Below are 23,331 nucleotides of genomic sequence, written 5' to 3'. Positions count from 1 at the left end.
ATTACACAAAACTAACTCAGATGTTTTGTTTCATTTTGTATATGTACATAATCTACCAAAACCCTGTACCCTTCTTTACTTTACTGATAACTGAGGAAAGACTGAGAGGAGAAAGAAGTAAAGGTTGCCTTACTTTCCCCTTTTCTTCCAAATCATTGTTTTCAGCCTAAGTGTTTGGGGAACACAAGGAAGTGAGACAAGTAAGAAAGGATAGGAAAGGGTTCTCTGGTTCTTCATGCTTTTTAGAATGCTACTGTTTTCTTTCTAAACTTGAAGGGAGTTCTTCAATACAAATATGGTCTTTCAGAACTGACAGCATTCTCTACTAGTTCACTCAAACATGTAACATGTTTACCTTGTACTCAATTTGCCTCTCACTGAACTTCTCCACATTGTCTCCTGAAATTCTCACCTCAAGGGTCATTGAGAATGCTATAAATGAGGAAACAATGAACATCTGAAACATATATTGTATGTACCTCCTCTGTTCAAACACATCCTTTATTGTCCCACAGGACTTCACTTACAGAAAATAAGCTCAAAGATACAATTAAAGATTTTATGAGGGCTACCACAGAGCAATTGATCAAGTGTGGGGCCCTTGTGAGCATCAGGTCTTATGTAATCACACTGTGTAAATGGCCATGGAGCTGATCATGTCTCCATATTCCACTTTCAAGGAGGTTGGACAAAGGAGAAGATAAGGGATGAAGAACCTGCATCAGCTTTCACCAGTTTTTCCTTTCCTCTCCTCCCCTCTCCTCTCCTCTCCTCTCCTTTCCCTTGCTTGCTTGTTTGCTTGTTTTCTTTTTTTTTTTTGGAGATCTTTGAGAAGATGCCACATAACACTTCTGTTCAAACCCAGTGGCCAGAATTTTAATATGAGGCTACAACTAGCTGCAAGGGAGGCTGGGAAACATGATCTTTATTGCAGGTAGCCATGTACTTAGCTAAAGATGATAGGTTTGGAGACAGGTAAGTAACAGTCTATGCTGTAATATTTCTTATGTCAAGCCCCACAATAGAGGGAAATTGGACAAATATGATTTTAACATTTTACTAGAAGGTTGTTTTCTTAATACTGTCTACAAATTAGAAAAAAGTGAGTGAACATTCACTTTCTAGTTGAAGGCAGCTTGTTAAAAACAAAGAAAATAACTATACATTAAAATCTAATATTTTGGCCCATAATACCCATTTTCTTTATGAGAAAATCTTGCCAGATCTGATAATCTTGCAAGTTGAGTTGCAAGATTTTAAATTCTGTTCAAATCCAACATTGTTCCCAGGTTGTTATGTTTTTTTAAATAGAGTCATATTCAGCAGATTAATTAATCTCAAACTTTCTCCATTGTTATTTAGAAATGTGGATTAAATTATAAAATCATCCTTTTATTTGAACCTCACAATAATAACCTTTCAGGGTAGATGCTATATATCCATCTTGTATGAAAACAAACAGGACTTTTACAGAATAAGAAACCACTACTACAGACAGCTTTTCCTCCAATATTAGCTCTTGCATTTAATGTCCTTTCTCTCTTCGATTTTTACTTCAGATGTCACTTTCTTGAAGAGAGACAGAGATACAGAAAAATAGAATCTGTATAATTTTGTGAAAAATGTAGTACTCTGAAAGAACCGGCACATCTGAATTCTAGATATATTTATCTCAGGGAACAGCTGTATGACTTTAGAACATTGTTTTAATTTCTGTGGGTATAAATTTCTCATTTTAAATTAAGGACTTTAAGACCATCAATTTTTAGTTTTTGATCTATGGAATTCTTGTTTCAAAGGGTCTATGAATTTTAATTTACATTTCATTTTTAATATACAGGCAATTATCATTCATGTTAGTTTTATTCTAGAGTGTTGCCAAGAATATTGAATTAGCAAATATTTAAATGATTAAATCATAACAAATCATCAAGTGATTCTGGTAGATACTATTTTCTTTCTTTGACAAAAGAGAAAAGTGGATTCAGTAGTGTTACTTGTCCGAGGCCACCAAACTCACAAGTCCCAGAGTTGAGATTCAAAGCCCTCCAGCTGGTCCAGGAGCAAGAGCTTCTTGCACTATACTGCACTGCCTCCTACTGTTGCCTTCCTCTGGTCATTTCTGAATGGGACCTGAAACAAGCAGGATTGTTTGACTTCAGGTGGGAATGGGCATGTTAGGTGACTCATTTTTTTTTTTTTCTTTTGCAGCTCTGCACATGTTCAGAAATGACATGAAAGTGCAGTGAGTATTGATTTGGGGGTTACAAATAAGTTTTAGCAAGTAGATGAATTTGCAAATACAGATTCTGAAAATAATGAGGATCAACTGTATTAAATTTTAAAACAAATATGAAACAATATGAATAATTGTTGTGTTGTATCTCATATTAATACAATGGTAGACACCATCTGCATTTCAATGCAAACATGAATATGTATTTTGTGTTCTTGGAAATGTGTCATCAATTAGAAAGGTGTTAGTTCTGCATTTCTCTTTCTCTCAATGTCTCTCTCTTTCTCTCTTAATGTCTGCCTGTGCATGTCCACTCATATAAAAATGTACCAGGAATACATTACCTCCAGCATATGCATGCCTTCCTCAATTAAATGTCCGGCGAGACTCAGATTTATCTGTTTGTTGCATGTTCTCGTTATGGTGTGATGGGCAATAGTGGTAAGTTGAGTGGAAGAAGAGGTATGAGTTGACAGTGTCTCAAAGGAGATCTTACCTGATGCTGAAGGGGAGGAAGTAGAGCAGGAAATGCTCCCTCAAAGGATATGTAGGAGTTAACTAAGGACAAAGAGGGCTCCAAACAATGGGAACAACGTGGAAAAGACCCTATGGTGGTGTAAGCCTAATGTGTAGGGAGAGTGAAGAAGCTGGGTGATATTGAGCACAGACAGCTGAAGAAATGGGCAATGGCGAGGGCATGCAGAGCCCTGTAGGTCTTTATCAGAAGAGTGATGGAATGACAACGTGTGTTCTAAGCAGATGGCACTAAGTTCAAATATATTTTTTGAAAAGGTCAATCAGTATGCTAAGTGGATAAGTGATCAAAGAGGGCCAAGAGTGGTTTTGGACAGATCAGTTAGAAGTCTATTTCAGTAAATCAGAAGAGAGTGATGGTAGCTTGGAGTAAGGACAGGTAGGACAGATGAGAGTAAAGATTGATTTAGTGCATATAATTGATTTGTATATAATTTTATTGTATTAAGACTTGAATGAAATATAAGTATCTTTCAGAGGAGAAAATATTTTTGGATGAATACTTATGTATTAGACAAGAAGTAATTTCTATATTTTTTTATGATTCCCACTTTATTATTTTTGAGTATAATTGACACACAATGTCACATTGTGTTTCAGGTATACAACTTAGTGGTTTGAAAAATTTATACATTACACTATGTTCACCACAAGTTTTAGCTATCATTTGTTCCATTGCATTACTATTACTGTATTATTGACTATATTCCTAATGCTGTGCCTATTATTCCTGTGATTTATCCATTCCATAACTGGAAGCCTGTAGGCTACCAGAAAATAACCAGAGAATTAAAAGCATAAATGATGGGGGCGCCTGGGTGGCTCAGTGGGTTAGGCATCTGCCTTCAGCTCAGGTCATAACCCCAAGGGTCCTGGGATCAAGCCCGGCATCAGGCTTCCTGCTCAGTAGGGAGCCTGCTTCTCCCTCTCCTTCTGCTGCTCCTCCTGCTTGTGCTCTCTCTCTCTCTTTCTCTCTCAAATGAGTAAAATCTTTTGAGAAAAGTATAAATGATGATTATTGGGGCATATGATTCTTGGATTCTGCTCAGGTCATGATCTCAGGGTTGTGAGATTGAGCTCCACATCATGCTCACACTCAATGCAGAGTCTGCTTGGGATTCTCCCTCCCACACCTTTTGCTCCTCCCCACATGCTTGCATTCTCTCTCTCTCTCTCTCAAATAAATAAAATAAATGATGATTATTGTCATCAACAGAATATCTTTAATGTCAGGGAGTATTTCGCTATTTGTGATACTGATACATGATGGGGGCTGGGGGAAGGAGTCTATAGAAGTAACAGTGGTTACCAAAAGCTAAATTCAATCAGGATCTATTTTTAAATTTGTTAAGTAAGAATTCTATATGTGTTATATTTATGTGTATAATTAAATGTGTCCATCTCTTATATACCATTTGGCAGAACAGAAAGTTAGTGATAGTCATTTATCAGTAATATACTATAATCAAAAGAGTGGGAATTATTATCTTAGCTGCCAATGGGTGTACTATTTTTCAAAGAATGACCTTAAAATGGTAACAATTTTATGGTCAGATTTCTCTCCAGCTTGTTTAGGATTATTTTTCTTAAAGTATCACTAAGCCTGTTTGGCATAAGACCACCATGTGGTCTTGACAGTTCCAGTCAGATTATTAATATTTCCTGTGTTTTCTTAGCAGGAGATTGAACAACCTAAAGAAGGCCATAGCAGGCATGGGCTCAGCTCGCTTTGCTCCATACTCTTTGTACAGTAATTATGCATTCCATTAAAGACCCTAAAATACAGCATAAGTCTGCCATGGTGTCTTAGTGAATTGTTACCTACAGGTTGTTTTTATTTTATTTTATTTAGATGCACCATTGCACCATTTTCTTTTTAGAATGGAAATACAGGAAGATTTCTGATTCAATCTAAAGACAAAAGCACGCTCCATCTCAGCATATCTAGCAGATGTTCTCTTCATAGGCAGAGAAAAAACATGGCAAGTTACTGTATCCAGCTCGTTCCTAAATCATTCTGAAAATTTCCCTGTCTACTCCCAAAAGATGTAAATTGGCCCATAAAGAGAACAGCAGGCAACATGACTATAAATAAAGGCAACAAAAGAACTCATATTGCAGGAAGAAACTAATGGAAGCTAGGAAAAAATGACCATTGTTTGAGTAAAGTAGGTAAATTAAGACCTCTCTATGAATTTACTACTATATACAGAGGGTTTAATATTCAATCAGCCAGGAAGTATTTATCTTTTGCTTCTTTCTTTCTTGATCTTACATTGCTTTATTTTCCAATTTTCCAGATCCTTATTTTGACTTTGTCAAAGGGTCTGCAACAGTAAAGTTTAGTGAGTAATTGCTGTGGGCAGAGATTTTGAAATTAAAATGCAATCCCTGAAGCTTTAGATTTTACTACAACATGGACAGAACTTAAAAGTCAATGTTCCCATCCTCACACCTGGATGGGAAAAAATGTGAACAAACTGAAAATCAAAAACTCTTCTTAGATCAGAGAATTGAGCTCATAGGGTAAAGATCTGTCCTAGAAACTAGAGAGACAGTCAGATACAGAGAATCACAGCTTATTGGGGCAAAAACCCAGGAGCAGAAGACCAAAGCCAAAGCCAATATCAGCAGCAACACATTACATTGTAATTGACAAATTCCTGGAGGCTTACTGTGGAATAGATTCAGAGGAGCCTAATTTGGGGGACCTCCACACTTTCCTGAGGGTTTCTTCTAGGAGGCCTACCTGTTTCTCCATGTGAAGATCTGAGAAAAAATCCCTTTGCTCTTAAAGTAGGGAGTGGAGAAAAGAAACTATTTCAAAATAAGGCTAGAGCTCTCTGTCCTCATTTTTTTTAAATTTTATTTTATTATGTTATGTTAATTACCATACATTACATCATTAGTATTTGATGTAGTGTTCCATGATTCATTGTTTGCATATAACACCCAGTGCTCCACTCAATACGTGCCTTCTTTAATACCCATTACCAGGCTAACATATCCCCCCCACTCCCCCTCCCCTCTAGAACCCTCAGTTTGTTTCTCAGAGTCCATAATCTCTCATGGTTCGTCTCCCCCTCCGATTCGCCCCCCTTCATTTTTACCTTCCTACTATCTTCTTTTTTTTTCTTTTTTTAAAAATATAATGTATTATTTGTTTCAGAAGTACAGATCTGTGATTCATGAGTCTTACAAAATTCACAGTGCTCACCATAGCACATATACTCCCCAATGTCTATCACCCAGCCACCTCATCCCTCCCACCCCCCACCACTCCAGCAACCCTCAGTTTGTTTCCTGAGTCTAAGAATTCCTCATATCAGTGAGATCATATGATACATGTCTTTCTCTGATTGACTTATTTCGCTTAGCATAATCTCCTCTAGTTCCATCCACGTCTTTGCAAATGGCAAGATATTTTTTTCCTGATGGCTGTGTAATATTCCATTATATATATATACCACATCTTCTTTATCCATTCATCTGTTGATGGACATCTTGGCTCTTTCCATAGTTTGGCTATTGTGGACATTGCTGCTATAAATGTTGGGGTGCACATACCCCTTCGGATCACTACATTTGTATCTTTGGGGTAAATACCCAGTAGTGCAATTGCTGGGTCATATGGTAACTCTATTTTCAACTTTTTGAGGAAACTCCATACTGTTTTCCAGAGTGGCTGCCCCAGCTGGCATTCCCACCAACAGTGTAGGAGGGTTCCCCTTTCTCTGCATCCCCGCCAACATCTGTCATTTCCTGACTTGTTAATTTTAGCCATTCTGACTGGTGTGATGTGGTATCTCACTGAGGTTTTGATTTGGATTTCCCTGATGCCGAGCAATGTTGAGCACTTTTTCATGTGTCTGTTGGCCATTTGGATGTCTTCTTTGGAAAAATGTCTGTTCATGTCTTCTGCCCATTTCTTGATTGGTTTATTTGTTCTTTGGGTGTTGAGTTTGATAAGTTCTTTATAGATTTTGGATACTAGCCCTTTATCTGATATGTCATCTGCAAATATCTTCTCCCATTCTGTCGGTTGTCTTTTGGTTTTGTTGACTGTTTCCTTTGCTGTGCAAAAGCTTTTTATCTTGATGAAGTCCCAATAGTTCATTTTTGCCCTTGCTTCCCTTGCCTTTGGCGATGTTTCTAGGAAGAAGTTGCTGCGGCTGAGGTCGAAGAGGTTGCTGCCTGTGTTCTCCTTTAGGATTTTGATGGACTCCTGTCTCACATTTAGGTCTTTCAACCATTTTGAGTCTATTTTTGTGTGTGGTGTAAGGAAATGGTCCAGTTTCATTCTTCTGCATGGAGCTGTCCAATTTTCCCAACAGCATTTGTTGAAGAGACTGTGTTTTTTTTCCATTGGACATTCTTTCCTGCTTTGTCGAAGATTAGTTGACCATAGAGTTGAGGGGCCATTTCTGGGCTCTCTATTCTGTTCCATTGATCTATGCATCTGTTTTTGTGCCAGTACCATACTGTTTTGATGATGACAGCTTTGTAGTAGAGCTGGAAGTCCGGAATTGTGATGCCGCCAGCTTTGCTTTTCTTTTTTCAACATTCCTCTGGCTATTCAGGGTCTTTTCTGGTTCCATACAAATTTTAGGATTATTTGTTCCATTTCTTTGAAAAAGTGGATGGTATTTCGATGGGGATTGCATTAAATGTGTAGATTGCTCTAGGTAGGATTGACATCTTCACAATATTTGTTCTTCCAATCCATGAGCATGGAACGTTTTTCCATTTCTTTGTGTCTTTCTCAATTTCTTTCATGAGTATTTTATAGTTTTCTGAGTACAGATTCTTTGCCTCTTTGGTTAGATTTATTCCTAGGTATCTTATGGTTTTGGGTGCAATTGTAAATGGGATCAACTCCTTAATTTCTCTTTCTTCTATCTTGTTGTTGGTGTATAGAAATGCAACTGCTTTCTGTGCATTGATTTTATACCCTGCCACTTTACTGAATTCCTATATGAGTTCTAGCAGTTTTGGGGTGGAGTCTTCTGGGTTTTTTGCATAAAGTATCATATCATCTGCAAAGAATGAGAGTTTGACTTCTTTGCTGATTCGGATACCTTTTATTTCTTTTTGTTGTCTGATTGCTGTGGCTAGGACTTCTAATACTACGTTGAATAGCAGTGATGATAGTGGACATCCCTGCCGTGTTCCTGACCTGAGGGGAAAAGCTCTCAGTTTTTCCCCATTGAGAATGATATTCACTGTGGGTTTTTCATAGATGGCTTTTATGAGATTGAGGTACGTACCCTCTATCCCTACACTCTGAAGAGTTTTAATCAAGAAAGGATACTGTACTTTTTCAAATGCTTTTTCTGCATCTATTGAGAGGATCATATGGTTCTTGTTCTTTCTTTTATTAGATATATTGTATCACATTGATTGATTTGTGGAGGTTGAACCCACCTTGCAGCTCAGGAATAAACCCCACTTGGTCGTGGTGAATAATCCTTTTAATGTACTGTTGGATCCTATTGGCTAGTATTTTGGTGAGAATTTTTGCATCCATGTACATCAGGGATATTGGTCTGTAATTTTCCTTTTTGATGGGGTCTTTGTCTGATTTTGGGATCAAGGTAATGCTGGCCTTATGAAATGAGTTTGGTAGTTTTCCTTCCATTTTATTTTTTGGAACAATTTCAGAAGAATAGGTATTAATTCTTCTTTAAATGTTTGGTAGAATTCCCCTGGGAAGCCGTCTGGTCCTGGGCTCTTGTTTGGTGGGAGAATTTTGATGACTGCTTCAATTCCCTTAGTGGTTATGGGTCTGTTCAGGTTTTCTATTTCTTCCTGGTTCAGTTTTGGTAGTTGATACATCTCTAGGAATGCATCCATTACTTCCAGGTTATCTAATTTGCTGGCATAGATTTGCTCATAATATGTTCTTATAATGGTTTGCATTTCTTTGGTGTTGGTTGTGATCTCTCCTCTTTCATTCATGATTTTATTTATTTGGGTTGTTTCTCTTTTCTTTTTGATAAGTCTGGCCAGGGGTTTGTCAATCTTATTAATTCTTTCAAAGAGCCAGCTCCTAGTTTCGTTGATCTGTTCTACTGTTCTTTTGGTTTCTATTGCATTAATTTCTGCTCTGATCTTTATTATTTCTCTTCTCCTGCTGGGTTTAGGCTTTATTTGCTGTTCTTTCTCCAGGTCCTTAGGTGTAGGGTTAGGTTGTGTATTTGGGACCTTTCATGTTTCTTGAGAAAGGCTTGTATTGCTATATACTTTCCTCTTAGGACCTCCTTTGCTACATCCCAAAGATTTTGAACAGTTGTGTTTTCATTTTCATTTGTTTCCATGAATTTTTTTAATATCTTCTTTAATTTCCTGGTTGACCCATTCATTCTTTAGTAGGATGCTCTTTAGTTTCCATGTATTTGAGTTCTATCCAACTTTCCTCTTGTGATTGAGTTCTAGTTTCAAAGCATAGTGGTCCGAAAATATGCAGGGAATGATCCCAATCTTTTGATACAGGTTGAGACCTGATTTGTGACCCAGGATGTGATCTATTCTAGAGAATGTTCCATGGGCACTAGAGAAGAATGTGTATTCTGTAGCTTTGGGATGGAATGTCCTGAATATATCTGTGAAGTCCATTTGGTCCAATGTGTCTTAAAGCCTTTATTTCCCTGTTGATCTTTTGCTTAGATGATCTGTCTATTTCAGTGAGGGGGTGTTAAAGTCCCCTACTATTATTGTATTGCTGTAGATGTGTTTCTTTGATTTTGTTATTAATTGGCTTATATAATTGGCTGCTCCCATGTTAGGGGCATAGATATTTACAATTGTTAGATCTTCTTGTTGGATAGACCCTTTAAGTATGATATAATGTCCTTCCTCATCTCTTATTATAGTCTGGTTTAAAATCTAATTTGTCTGATATAGGGATTGCCACCCCAGCTTTCTTTTGATGTCCGTTAGCATGGTGAATGGTTTTCCACCCCCTCACTTTCAATCTGGAGGTGTCTTTGGGTCTAAAATGAGAACCCACTCCTTGGCTGAGAGCCCACTCCTCAGCTCCATCTCTGCAGCCGGTTTCCCTGCTCCGATACCTGGGAGCTCTGCCACACTCAGGCACCCCTGGTCTTTCTGTGACCCCGAGGGTCCTGAGACCCCACTGTCCCAGCGAGGGTTCCACCCCCTCCACCCCCACCCCCCCGGCTTAGCCACTGGAGCGATGTCCCTCAGTGGAGCAGACTTTTAAAAGTTCCGATTTCGTGCTCTGTGGCTCTATCACTTTCCAGTAGCAGCTGATGGAGTCTCCCTCCCCCCGCCATCTATCTTACCAAATATCGCCTCGGATTCACTTCTCCGCACGTCCTACCTTCCAGAAAGTGGTCACTTTTCTGTTCAGAGAGTTGCTGCTATTCTTTTCTTTGATCTCCTGTTGAGTTCGTAGGTGTTCACAATGTTTTGATACCTATCTAGCTGAATTCCTGGGACCAGACGAAATTTAGATCTCCTACTCCTCTGCCATCTTGCTTCTCTGTCCTCATTTTTATAAGTCCTGTACTCAAGAGAGACTATTTTACTGGAGCCTAACCAACTAAGGTTTAACCAGTGCCTAACCAACATGGAGAAAGGAGAATTCCAGCCTGCCCTAGCCTTTGATGTGAAGGAAGGAAAATTTTCAACTCAAGCTCACTAAAACCTAATCATTAGAATATAGAGTGCTTCCCCCATACTTGTTCTTCACATCAATAAGCCTCCTATATAATAACGGGAAATTACAGATAAATTACTATAACCTTCAGGCCCTATTTTAGCAGTCTGTAGGAAAAGCAAAAGACAACAGGGAGACAAAAACGAATACAAGAGGAAATTTTAGCCTCTGACCTTATAGCTACAGCAAACAGTAAACATAGCCTAACTCCTATAGCCAGATAAACACAAAACCTCATACTATAGGCATGTTTTCCTTAGTTCCTTATTCCCAATACATCATGTCTGGCTTTCAACAAAAAGATACAAGGCATGGTTAAAAAAAAAAAAAGCAAACAAACAAAACAAAACAAAACAAAACAAAAACAGTCTGAAGAGACAACGTAACCATCAGAACCAGACTCATATACAGCAATGATGTTAGGATGATCAGATCAGAAATTTAAAATATTAAGAATGCTAAGAACTCTTATGGAAAAAGTGGGTGACATGCAAAAACAGATGAGTCATAAAAGCAAACAAATGGAAATTCTAAGAAAGAATAAAAAGGAAATGCTCCTGAGTATCAGACTGTAGGTCTTCTTGCCACAGGCTGTGGCAGCTTGAGAGCAGAGAACCAACTTCAGCAAGCTGGAGTCATGCAGGACAGGCATTTAGAAAAGTTTCTTCCTCTCTTTGCCTGAGTTTTAGTTGAAAGGGCACAGCTGAGGGGTGCCTGGGTGGCTCAGTCAGTTAAGCATCTCCTTTGGCTCAGATCATGATCCAAGGGTCCTGACTTGTGTTCTCACTCACTCTGCTCTCTCTCGCAAATGAATAAATAAATAAATAGATAAATAAATAAACAAATCTTTTAAAAAAGAAAGAAAGAAAGAAAGAAAAAGAAATAAAGAAAGGGCACATCAGAAACTGTAACCACAGGAGGCATTATGCTTCTAGAAAACTCTCAAGGAAAAGCTCTGAAGAAAGGGTGGACAGAGTCAACCAGTTAGTGTGAAAGTTGGAGATAAAGTTCTTCTCCCAGAATACGGAGGCACCAAAGTAGTTCTAGATGACAAGAATTATTTCTTATTTAGAGATGGTGACATTCACAGAAAGTATGTAGACTGAAATAAATCATTGTTGAAATGGCATCAAGTGAAGCTGCCCATTCCAGTGAAGTTGTGAAATCTTTCATCATGTAAATAATTTCTATGTCTCTCTTTTAAAATAATGGTATCTGGACTAAAAAAAAAAGAAAGAAAGAAAGAAAAAGAAAAGAAAAGAACAACTAAAGAAAAAAGAGAAACAAATAGAAAAACAGACTCTTAAATACAGAGAACAAGCTGGTAGTTGCCGGAGGGGAAGTAGGTGAGGAGATGGGTGAAATAGATAAAGGGGATTGAGAAACGCTTATCATTGAGTAATGCACAGAACTGTTGAATCACTACATTGTACATCTGAAACTGACATAGCACTGTATGGTAATTATACTTCAATAATTTTAAAGAAGAATCCTATTTTGTAACTTCTTGAGCATTTTTTCCCTTCTCTTTCCAGAATTATATATTTCTTCTGGTGTCAAATTTTTTCCTATTGTTTTTCTCATGGGTAATCAGCTTTTTTTTTCCCCAAGTACCTGGTAATCTCTGGGGTCCTATTCATTTTTTTTTATTATTTTATTATGTTATGTTAATCACCATACATTACATCATTAGTTTTTGATGTCGTGTTCCATGATTCATTGTTTGCGTATAACACCCAGTGCTCCATTCAGTATGTGCCCTCTTTAATACCCATCACCAGGCTAACCCATCCCCCCACCCCCCTCCCCTCTAGAACCCTCAGTTTGTTTCTCAGAGTCTATAGTCTCTCATGGTTTGTCTCCCCCTCCAATTTCGCCCCCTTCATTTTCCCCTTCCTGCTATCTTCTTCTCCTTCTTCTTCTCCTTCTTCTTCTTCTTCTTCTTCTTCTTCTTCTTCTTCTTCTTTTTTTTAACATATAATGTATTATTTGTTTCAGAGGTACAGGTCTGTGATTCAACAGTCTCACAATTCACAGCACTCACAATAGCACATACCCTCCCCAATGTCTATTACCCAGCCACCCCATCTTTCCCATGCCCCACCACTCCAGCAACCCTCAGTTTGTTTCCTGAGATTAAGAATTCCTCATATCAGTGAGATCATATGATACATGTCTTTCTCTGATTGACTTATTTCACTCAGCATAATACCCTCCAGTTCCTATTCATTTTTAAGAACAAGAGAAGAAAACTACCAGGAAATAATGTATGAAGATAGGACTGGTTGAATAGCCTTTGGAATTTCTAAATGAGAAGTCTTTTTTTCTGAAGTACTAACACCCTCAAAATCTGCCTTTGTTATCCCAAGATAATTTATTCAATCTCTTTATAAAAGAACATGCCAAGATATTTCCTGGATAAGTAGGAAGACATTAGAAATTATGGTGAGAAAGATGATTAGGCTAGACTTTTTCATTTACAGACCTTTTCAGTTCTACTTCTCCTTCAATGTGCAAATTACAGCCCCACCATCTTTGAGTTATCAGACTCTTGGCAGATAACATCACATTTGACTATTTTCTCCTTTGTCTTATGGACAAGGAGAAAATAGTCTTTTTCTACTTTTTTTTCCCCTGCTGCTGTATTTCACCCATTAACCATCCCTCCATCTGATATATACTTTCTAGAAATATATGCAAGTCTCACGTTTATCGATATCATTTCTCTTATTCTCTATATAATTAGGCTTTTGTATTTCTTTACTACCTTTTCAATTGGTTATCAGAAAGAAGGAGATAAATGGAGTATTTTATCATGTTTACCATCTTAAAATGGAGATATTATATTTTGTTCAAGAAGAAAAACATTTGTAACTAAAAAATGCAACTAAAAGTTAGCAGTGTAATTTAATTAAAAAAAAAATTCTGCTTGCACAACCTAATTTCTTCCTTCAAATAATTCCATCAAGTGGATCATTCTTTTTGCACATTTTATATAAGGGAATGAATGAATAAATGGATGAATAAATAAAAGGAAGGACTGAAACCCATGGTTTCTAATTCTAAATCCTATACTGTTTCTTTAAGTTGGTGATATTTAATGTTTTATTCAAAACAAATAGCCAAACAAAATAGCTTTCTGTTCTACCATTTCGCTAAGCCCTAAGGAGGGAAAATAAATAATGGCTAAATTAAATTAAATTAGATCCAAAGATTCAGTATTGATTCCTTGAAGCTAATTAATGAGAGAGAGAACTTATGAAGATCTCCATACTAGAAGCTGTTTAAGTGTAAAGATTTGCAAAGAAGTGCCTGCTTGGTAGCAGAAGACTACAGTAATAGAAATCAATAAAATAATTGAAAACACATATACACATTCACTTACTGCAAGTATTTTTTGCAAAGCTTTCTAAATCTGGATAATCTTTGTTCCCACAACATGGTATATATGTAATGAATTCTCTGAGATGGAAATTATTTAATAAGGCAACTTCATACTCCTTCCACTCCCCAAAATTGCTCTTCATGGGAATAACAACAACAACAAAAAAGTAATATAGTAAGTCTTAAGGAGTTGTAAAGATCATGAATTGATGGATGGCCTGAAATTAATTATTTACATTTTATTTAAAGAGGAAAGAAATAGGGAATATATAAAATTTTGAGAATTTACAGGGTAAATTTTCACAAGGTACTGGGGATAGAAAAAAGGAAAATGAATAGGGAAGGTAAATGTAGGTAATAGTCAACTGTGCTATTTTATCAGATATTTTAAAGGCATTTCAGAGAAATCTGAAGAAAGTAGATAATGTGGATACCAGTTTTAGCAAAACAGAAAACAAAAAAAAAAACAAACTTGGACTTAACATCTGAAGGTACATGTTTGATTTCCAGTGCTCCTGTTTGCTATTTGATTCAGAGTAAGTCATAATTTTTCTGAGTTTGACATCCTTCTATATTATAATAGAAAGTATAGTACCTTCCCCTTATCAGTGTGAAATTTAAATGTGCCAATGTATAAAAGAATTTTATAAAATATTATGCATGTTCTAAGTTCTAGTCTCACTTGCAAAGTATGTGTATCAGCTGGCCTGGGTTGATTGCATGCTTGACTCTTGGCCAAACCATGAAACTATGGAACAAATGATTTCTAGTCTGTCAACATTGTTTAGTAGTAATAGTAAAATTTATGATTGGTATCTGGTTTTTATGGAGCCTAGGGATAGGGGGAGTTCAACAGTTAGGGCTGGTGGCATAGACAGAATAACCAAACATGTCTACATAAGCAGCTCACCATAGAGATCTCCAGCACAAACAAAATGTGGGTTTCCTGGTACCAGGGTCTTTTGCTGATGGTTCAAGGCCAGATGACAATAAACATCTTTTTTGACCTGGCCCATTTGTGGGAAGACCACTGCACCTGAGATCTCTGGAGCCTTTTCAATGCATACCTTTCCTTTGTTGTTGATGTTTGTACTGTTGACAAAGGAGATCCTGGAGTAAAAACTGTTTGAGTCTTTTGTATCTGCTCAGTAATCCAGTGTTAAAGTGATTATTATATAATTAACACAAACCTGATAGATGTCACACTTCTAAAAATGTTTTTCTGGGTCACACCTACAGTATAATTTGCAATGCTGTCCTGAATACACATGGAGATTAAACATTAAACAAGAGAAAAAAAAAAACCTTATTTCTACCAATCAGCAACCTATAAAGAAAAATACAAATAATTAAACAAAAAATGATTTGCAACAATTTCTAAACAATGTTCTACGATTTATAATCTTACAGTGTTTCATGAAGTGATTAAGGAAATTGAGAATGCTTGTACGTATAAAAGGTCATAATATTAGCTCATTATTCCACAAGTGATTATTGGTCTCCTACAATGTTCAAAGCACTGTTGAAAGTTCTGAGATAGAAGAAGACATCCCCTTCATTTTTGAGTCCTAAGCTTAGCAAAAGAGACTGGCAATACATACACACATACATACATACATATATACACAAATAGTCATATTACAACAATTTATGTGAAGTAAAAGTTTTCTGAGAGGAAATAATGGTGGACAGTGGCATTAATTTTACATGATCACTGTCTAGAATCTGTCCATGAGGAAATAGTGTCTTAATGGCAATGTGAAGAATGAAGAGAAGTAAGCAAAGAAAGTTTGGAGGGAGAACATTCCAGGAAGGAAGAAAAATGGCATGTGCAAAAATCATATTCAAAATTTGTAAGCTGAAAAAGTTTGGAATACCCTATGAATTGATACAAGCCCTATATAATATATATTCACTGAGCAAGCAGAATGGTCCTGGGTGAATGAACTAATATTATTGCAAATGTAGAGATGTAAAGAAACTAAAAGATTTTAGACAGAAGGGTGACAACATGTTATATATCATTTTTAAAGTTTCATTTTTGTTGCCATGAGAAAAATGGGTGGGTTGGTAAAGTTTGCATGAAAGGGGAAGCTTGGAGATCAGTCGGAAGCTCTTTTACATAGTCCAGGTGAGAAATGATGGTGATTTGGATTTGACTGATCCCAATGCAAATGGGAAGAAATGGAAGAATTCAAGGTGTGTTTTAAAGGTTAAGTATTAAAAATTTGGAAATGATTTAGATGAGGGAGATGAAAAATTATGATTGCGACTGGATGTGGAGGGGAGAGATAAAAGATTGAGTTAAACAAAACTTAAGGTTGAGGTTCCTATGAAATTTGTAAGTAGAGAGATCAAGTATTTAGTTCGCATACAAATCTAAATATCAAAGCAAAGTATAGAGTGAACAAGGATAAGATCCCTTGGCCAAATATTGTAGAATGAGAAAAGAGTCCAGGAGATTACAAAGAGGAATTTCACAAATTTTGGAAGACAAGAGAAGAATCTTTTAAGAAAAAGAGAGGGCTCAGTTATCTTGAGAGTTGTGATCATCAGTACTTTAAATGTGGAAACCTCTGCATCATCAAGCTTGAAATTATAGCCAAAACCTTAAGTCAGAGCTAGATCATACAAAACAAACATAACAACTTACCTACTAAAATAGAGAACAGGAAAGTTGTTCCCAGATGAGCATCAACAGAAAGGTGAGAGTAGAGAGTACATTTGACCCCTAAGATATCCATACCACTCTCCTGTCTGCCAAAGGAAAGATTGAAAATCAACTGAAGACAATTGGTCATTCTCCAGCTCTAAAACCATTTCAAGCTTGTTTTCTTGTTTAGCACTTCTGCCTTTAATTTTTTAATACCTTTAACCTGTTATTTCTTGCACATTGCTATGCAATTTTATCAACCTGAGCAATGCATACTTACACTCCAGGTCATGGTAAGAGCTGCACCATCCTTGTTTCCTCTGCTCTGATACAGGTTGCTGTCTGGTTAACACATTGCCTGCCGTACCTTCTTCCTGTCACTCCCACCTAGAGAACAATATTGGACACCCACAGTGCAATGATACAGGTCAACCAAATGAAGGAGGATAAGGGGTTACCACACAGTGAAACACATAATGCGCTCACTTATGTTTCCCACATGTGAAATCTGTCCTTTAAAGACCTGACTTAATGCACATGCTTGTATTGTTTAAGTCATAACATTCTCCACTTTTTATTTTTTTATTCTCTTAGTTTTTGAAACTAGCATAAGGATGTTATAACACACCATATGCACATTATTACCCTCACTGTAGGTGTCTATTGATAGTATGCATTCTTCTATGATTCTAGAACGGAGCAGAAATATTGTGGTTAGTATATAATCTCGTTGTAACTGAGGAAAATATTGTAAAAAGATTTTATACTATTCATCTGCAGATTAATGTTTCCTGTGTTTTAAAAGGCATGTTACCCAGCAGCAGATGAATGGTATAAAATGTTTAATTAAAGTCAGTCATAGCCTGCTGGCAAGAAATGACCTTACCTTCAACTCAACACGAGGACCAAAAAATATCTATTGTTTTCATTTTAAAGGAATTCAATGAAGAATATTATTTTTTGGCTTAATTCAAAAGCCATTTATTGAGTGCTTATTATATGCAAGTATTTGAGGGGGCTAGGCATTGGGGAGTTTCAAACATGAATATGAGAGCATTATGTCTAGAAGCAGCTCATAGACTGGTTGTCCAGATAAGCATGTGCCATAAGCTGTGTGGTATGTCATATCAGGGATAGAGACAAGAGTCACACTGAAGATGTGGTGGGAGGATTTCAGCAATGCTTTCACTAACATGGTATATATCGGATGATATGTAAAGAAATGATTTTATTCCAAATTGAAAATAGAGAGGAAGCGTTCCGTCAAGCAAGTAAATCTGCTTGGTACATTGTGGTGCTGAGTGCATGGCAGATCTTTGATTTACCAAACCTCTTCCTCTTGAATATCCTAATCTCATGAATGACAGCACCCCTGAGGAATTTTCTCAAGTCAGAAATTTAGCAAGCCCCCTTGATTCCTCATTTTGAATTACTTCGACACAAAATCTTCAGTCACCAACTCCCGGCAATATTACCTTTAAATATCTCTCAAAATTTTCCCTTCCTTTTTAACCTCACTGTCTGCCACTACCTAGCTTCAGACATTCTAATTTCTCATCCATGCTACTCAAAACAGCCTCTTAATCATTCTCTCTGTCTTTAATCTATTCCTAGCCACATTTAACTTCTACATTTGAGACAGCATGAACCTTAAATTGCAAATATAACTGTGTCATTATCCTACTCAAAATCCTTTAATGACTTTCTGATGCCTTCAAGGCTCTATTTCAAACTCTTTGATCTGGTAGAAAAGGCCCTTTGTGATTTGGGCCCAACTTCCCCACTTCATGTTTCTTACTACTTTTTGCTATCTAGGGTCCTGTGCTCTTCAATCTTCAAATCAGTCTCTCTCTCCTTCCACACACACACACACATACACACACACACACACATGTGCACGTACACTTTTACATCCAGGGTTAATTTGCCCAGAACACTGTCTCTCTAGCCATTTCACTTAGCCAACTAATGCTTTAAGACTCCCTTGTTCTTCACAGACAGCAAATTTACCCAGAACACTGTCTCTCTAGCCATTTCACTTAGCCAACTAATGCTTTAAGACTCCCTTGTTCTTCACAGACAGCAACTTTTCAAAGCTCTATTTGACTTCTGAAGCTTACTCTAAGTTATATGCTTTTCCTATATGTCTCTATAGCACATTTTTCATACGTCTTCCATAACACTCATCACAGTGTATAATAATTTGTTTGATTTTTACTCGGCTGTTGTGGTTTTCAGAGTATTGTCTTATTCAGATTTTTTTTGTTTTATTTTTTACCTCTAGCACTTCATCCATTATCTGCACATAGTAAATGGGAAGCTTCTTACGTATTAACGAAAGAATACGTGAGCAAATAAAGGGATGAAGGTGGTTACCTGTTTTTGTTTGCCCTGAACCCTTCATTTGGGACATAACTTTGCCCTGTTGTTGGAATTGAATATCCCAGTCCTTCATTTTCTAGATTTAGAGAAAAGCAGGCCATCCAAGCTGTTTCATGTAGGAGATGTCAATAGATCCTCGATGATCACTTCTTAGAATATTTTAGGTAATAGTCAAGCATCAGAGGTGTCAGATTAAAATTTAGATTATATGATTAAAAATTATATAAAAATTAGATTATATTATTATTTAGGGCAGTGTGGGAGAAATTTAACTTCCTTGGTTGTAAGGATTGGTTATGGCCTATCCAGGAGCCATTCACCACGTCACCCATGTTTGGCTCACTTCCATTTTATTTAGGTGTCAACCTCTCCCACATGACTTAGACTTGAATTCCTATCAGTCTAAGCCAATTGTGCAGTTCCAGGTTCTATGTCAGTGATTTCTTTAGAGGTCAAGGTAATAGGAGAAAATGTCTCTTGGGGAGTTTCTGAGAAAGAGTGTATGCTCTTAATCAGGAAGAAGGAGTCCTTTTACATAAGGTAGAGGGTTTTGCCTCTTTCGTGTTACTGCTGGAATGGTGACAGTCACCCTGAGATGAGGTACACCAGCCTGAGGCCAAAGCCACACATTTGGAATGGCAGAGTGAATAGATTAAAAAAAACTGCATTTTTAATGATGATATCAAGTTGCTGACTTAGCCGCTCTGGGTCACCCAATGCTGAGAATTCTTGGTATGTGAGATGGTAAATTGTCCTTATTGTTCACTCTGGATGAAATGTGATTTTATGTTACTTACAGCAATAATTATCTTAATTGTTAATGATGCTATTAAATTATTCAAAGTAATGAAATTAATACATTTAATTTGGGGTTTAAAATTTTTTTCTTTGACTGTTTGAATCACAGATTGAACTGTTCGAATATTTTGATAACCTTCCCTTTTCTCTAAATTCAGTCCAATTATTTGAATGTTAAATAAAACAAACAAAAGTTAATAATATAGATGAAATGGCAGAGTATGAAGTGTTGAGAACTAAACTTAGTCACCTGATAAATGTGTGATACATTAAGATTTCACAGAAGTTTCAAATAAATATTTGAGGAAACATGATCTTAATCCAAGCTTTTCATATAATATTCACTTTGAGCTATCCTGCATAATCTCACCTCACTAAAATATGAGTTTAAGATGAAGTATCACAAAGCAATCAAAAGTAATATGACTAAGGAAATATAATTTTCCAAACCCTAAGAAATTGTGTCATTTCATTTGTATTTTAAATATGTAATAAATATCACCCATATGTATTTCCATATTATTAATTAATCAAGGCAAATCAGGAAACAATATTTCATGTATAGTAATAATTGCTTAAAGTAAATTTGCTTTATAACTCAATCTGTCATATATATAATATTAAATATAAACATTAAATTAATTTTATAGAACACAAATATATTAATTTAGATAATTGTCAATTGAGGGTATATTATTTTGTAGGAAATAAGAAAACTAATAATCATTGCAACAAAAATAACCACCTTTGAAGTACTAATGATTTTTCATTTATATACTGAATGAGTTCAGAAAAATTAAGTAAGATGTTGATTTTGATACCAGTAGCCAAAAGATGATCCAGGGTTGTCTACCTCCAACACTTACATACTTTCAATCTATACCCCACCATATAGTGGGACACCTACTGTTTAGTAAGATCAGTAAGAACTGATTTTATCCCCTCTTGATGGACACTTTCTTTGCTCATATTGTAGTAAGGGTACCAATCATTATGGCTTATTGCAAAGTTGCATTCACATTCAGGAAAACACGGAGTTCATTTTGGAAGAAATACCCATTTGGCCTGGAGAAAGGCAAACAACGATTGAATGTTGATCAGAAAGATGGTTAAAACATGGAATATTATCATGAAATATTACACAGCATTTTAATGATTTTAATAGTCATCCTTATTCCATGTATGCAAGAATAAAGATAGCCAGTATATTTATCCTATACAAAATATTTCACTTTCAGTTTCCTACGATATTCCCCCATGCTAAGATGGTGAACTTTATACCAAAATGGCAATTAAAAAAAAATGATTTGTCATAAAGAAACTTTTCTACAACACAGATTTTCCATAAAACCATAAAATAAGGAAGACTGCACATGTTGAATTTTTAACTTAAGTTATATTAGATTATACTTTTGGTTGTATTTGAATGGTTGGAAAACAGAACATGATTATACAAACTTCTGTTTCAAGATGGCAGACTGAGCCCATATATTTATCTTGACTTATATGTAGTAAAGAAGGGATTCTTTTAACATATCTGAAATTTTTGTGAATTTACAGAAGGTAAAAAAGTAAGTGGCATTGGAAGTAGACTATAGTAAACCTACAAAATTCTAGCTTAGATTCTTTAGGTTCTAGAGTGATTATTAGGGTAATTAATGAGATTCCTGTGGAATGTTTCTTCTTCTTCATCTATAAAAATCAGTCCCCCAATAATCAGTGATTCACAATTGATTATTTGCTACTTTACCATGATAGTAAATATAGATGAAAAAGTAAGTTTCAGCAAAATAAAATGAAGAGTTCACTTATGAATATATTGTAATTGATACAGATGTGAAGTATCTTTGAGAAGACATCCAGGCAGAACCTATAGTGGGTATTTTTGGGGCCTCACTGCCAATTTTAGAGCCTACAGATTCCTAGTTCCATTTCTTCAGTCCTAAAATAAAATGCATTATGTTTAACTTGCTCTGGTTAAAAGCTTAAACCATGCTTTCAAGATTATTGCTTTTAAAATCTGTCCGTGGGGACTCTTGGGTGGCGCAGTCAGTTAAGCATCCAACTCTTGGTTTTGGCTCAGGCCCTGATCTCATGGTCATGTGACTGAGTCCCTCCTTGGGCTCCAGGCTCAGCTGAGTCTGCTTAAGACTCTCTTTCCCTCTGCCCCTCCACCCCCCATCCTTCTCTGCCTCTGTCTTAAATAAATAAATCTTTTATAAAACTAAAATAAAATGTGCCCATGAATCACAACCAACTGGAATTTAATTCTAGAATTTAATCTTGGACCTCTCTCCAGAAATTCTAATTTGGTTAAGTCTGATACATAGTAACCATTCAATAAACATTAATGAATATATGGAATGGAATATACCAGATGAATGGAAGAATAAATGAGTGGATGAAATAAGAATCTGTACACATGCATTTGTACTCTTATGGACAGTAGTTTAATATAGGTATATATACTAAGAGTTACATTTTTCCACACAGAGTTTAGCTTTTTATTCAATAGAAATGAGGGTTGTTATTGCCTTCTTTGATGTCTGTGTTATGAATTGAACCAGAGCATCTTCCAACATAACCAGGTGTTGAAATTACAACACTATTTACATCCAGAGAGAGCATCATTACAGCTTGTAACCTGAAGATATCAGCAATCTGATTGGCAACATTTTGTGAAGCAAGCTCTAACTCAATTAATCTCTGTTCAATCACCATAATTGATGAGTTCTCACATAAATTCTCCCTTTTTTCTTCCAAACTTACCTTGTCAACAATAAAGGCAAGGGAAATAAGAAAGAACAAAGCACTTTTAAAAGTTCCAAAGATTCTGAAATGATTTTTATCCCCTCTTGGTAGACACTTTTTTTGCGCAGTACTTCTCTTTAGTAGCACATCTGACACTGGACGTCTGACCTCTGCTACTCTAATAGTTGTTAATGGAAACCTCACCTCATGCAAAGATAAAATGGATTTTTGGCAGCTGTGAGAGATTATGAAGAGTAAGACGAATCTTAGTTGGAATAAGAAGAAAAGAAGGCATCTGTACCTTAAACTCCTCAGCTGGTTTTCATTATACATCAAGCCTACATTTATTACAAAGAGGGTAGCCAAGAGACAGACATTGATAGGTCTTTGCACTTAGAGTAAGAAGGCCAGTACTTGATAAATTTTACTTTTCATCTTGACTTGAGTTCAAATGACTCTTAAATCTGTTTGAATTATACAGCATGAATCTGGGAAACAAACTCAAGAAGACCTCTAATTTTGTCCTTATCTGATTGGTTTGCCCCTTATTTTTATCTTGAGTATAGTGAAATCTTAGTTCTTCCAAATCATTAAAAGAAATAAGTGGTTCTATAAATCCCTAAAGTTTTATAAATAAAACTCATTTAAAATTGGTTTTATGATATGCTTTATATATTTATGTTTAATATGGTTTTGTTTGATGTATTGAGAATTTATAATATGACCAAACAAAGAAGAGAGTATATGCATAGTCCTGATACAGGAACAGCTTGATATGAGCCTAATTTCCATAAGTAGAGAACAATTGCATTAGAATTCCTAGGGTCATTTTTTGTGGTGTTTTGTAATGTTTATATATTTAAATGTTGTAAGAGAAATAAAATGCTCACTCTTAAACATTTTCTAAAGCGT

The 23,331-nt window shown here is 36.1% G+C and overlaps 1 long non-coding RNA gene and 1 pseudogene across 1 annotated transcript in view; both read left to right on the top strand.

Moving 5' to 3' along the window:
- LOC118522415 (uncharacterized) overlaps positions 1–23,331 on the top strand; it is an 829,883-nt gene that overhangs the window by 632,856 nt on the left and 173,696 nt on the right. Inside the window, exon 6 of the long non-coding RNA XR_013446163.1 lies at positions 2,212–2,245. This is a non-coding gene — a long non-coding RNA (uncharacterized LOC118522415). The remainder of the gene's footprint in view (positions 1–2,211; positions 2,246–23,331) is intronic.
- On the top strand, positions 2,916–12,196 carry LOC118531781 (10 kDa heat shock protein, mitochondrial pseudogene; annotated as a pseudogene).

The sequence above is a fragment of the Halichoerus grypus genome, chromosome 3 (genome assembly GCF_964656455.1).
Source record: "Halichoerus grypus chromosome 3, mHalGry1.hap1.1, whole genome shotgun sequence".
In the NCBI taxonomy this organism is placed as follows: domain Eukaryota; kingdom Metazoa; phylum Chordata; class Mammalia; order Carnivora; family Phocidae; genus Halichoerus; species Halichoerus grypus.
The sequence above is the reverse complement of the archived record's forward strand: the minus strand, read 5'-3'. Positions and strand labels throughout refer to the sequence as shown.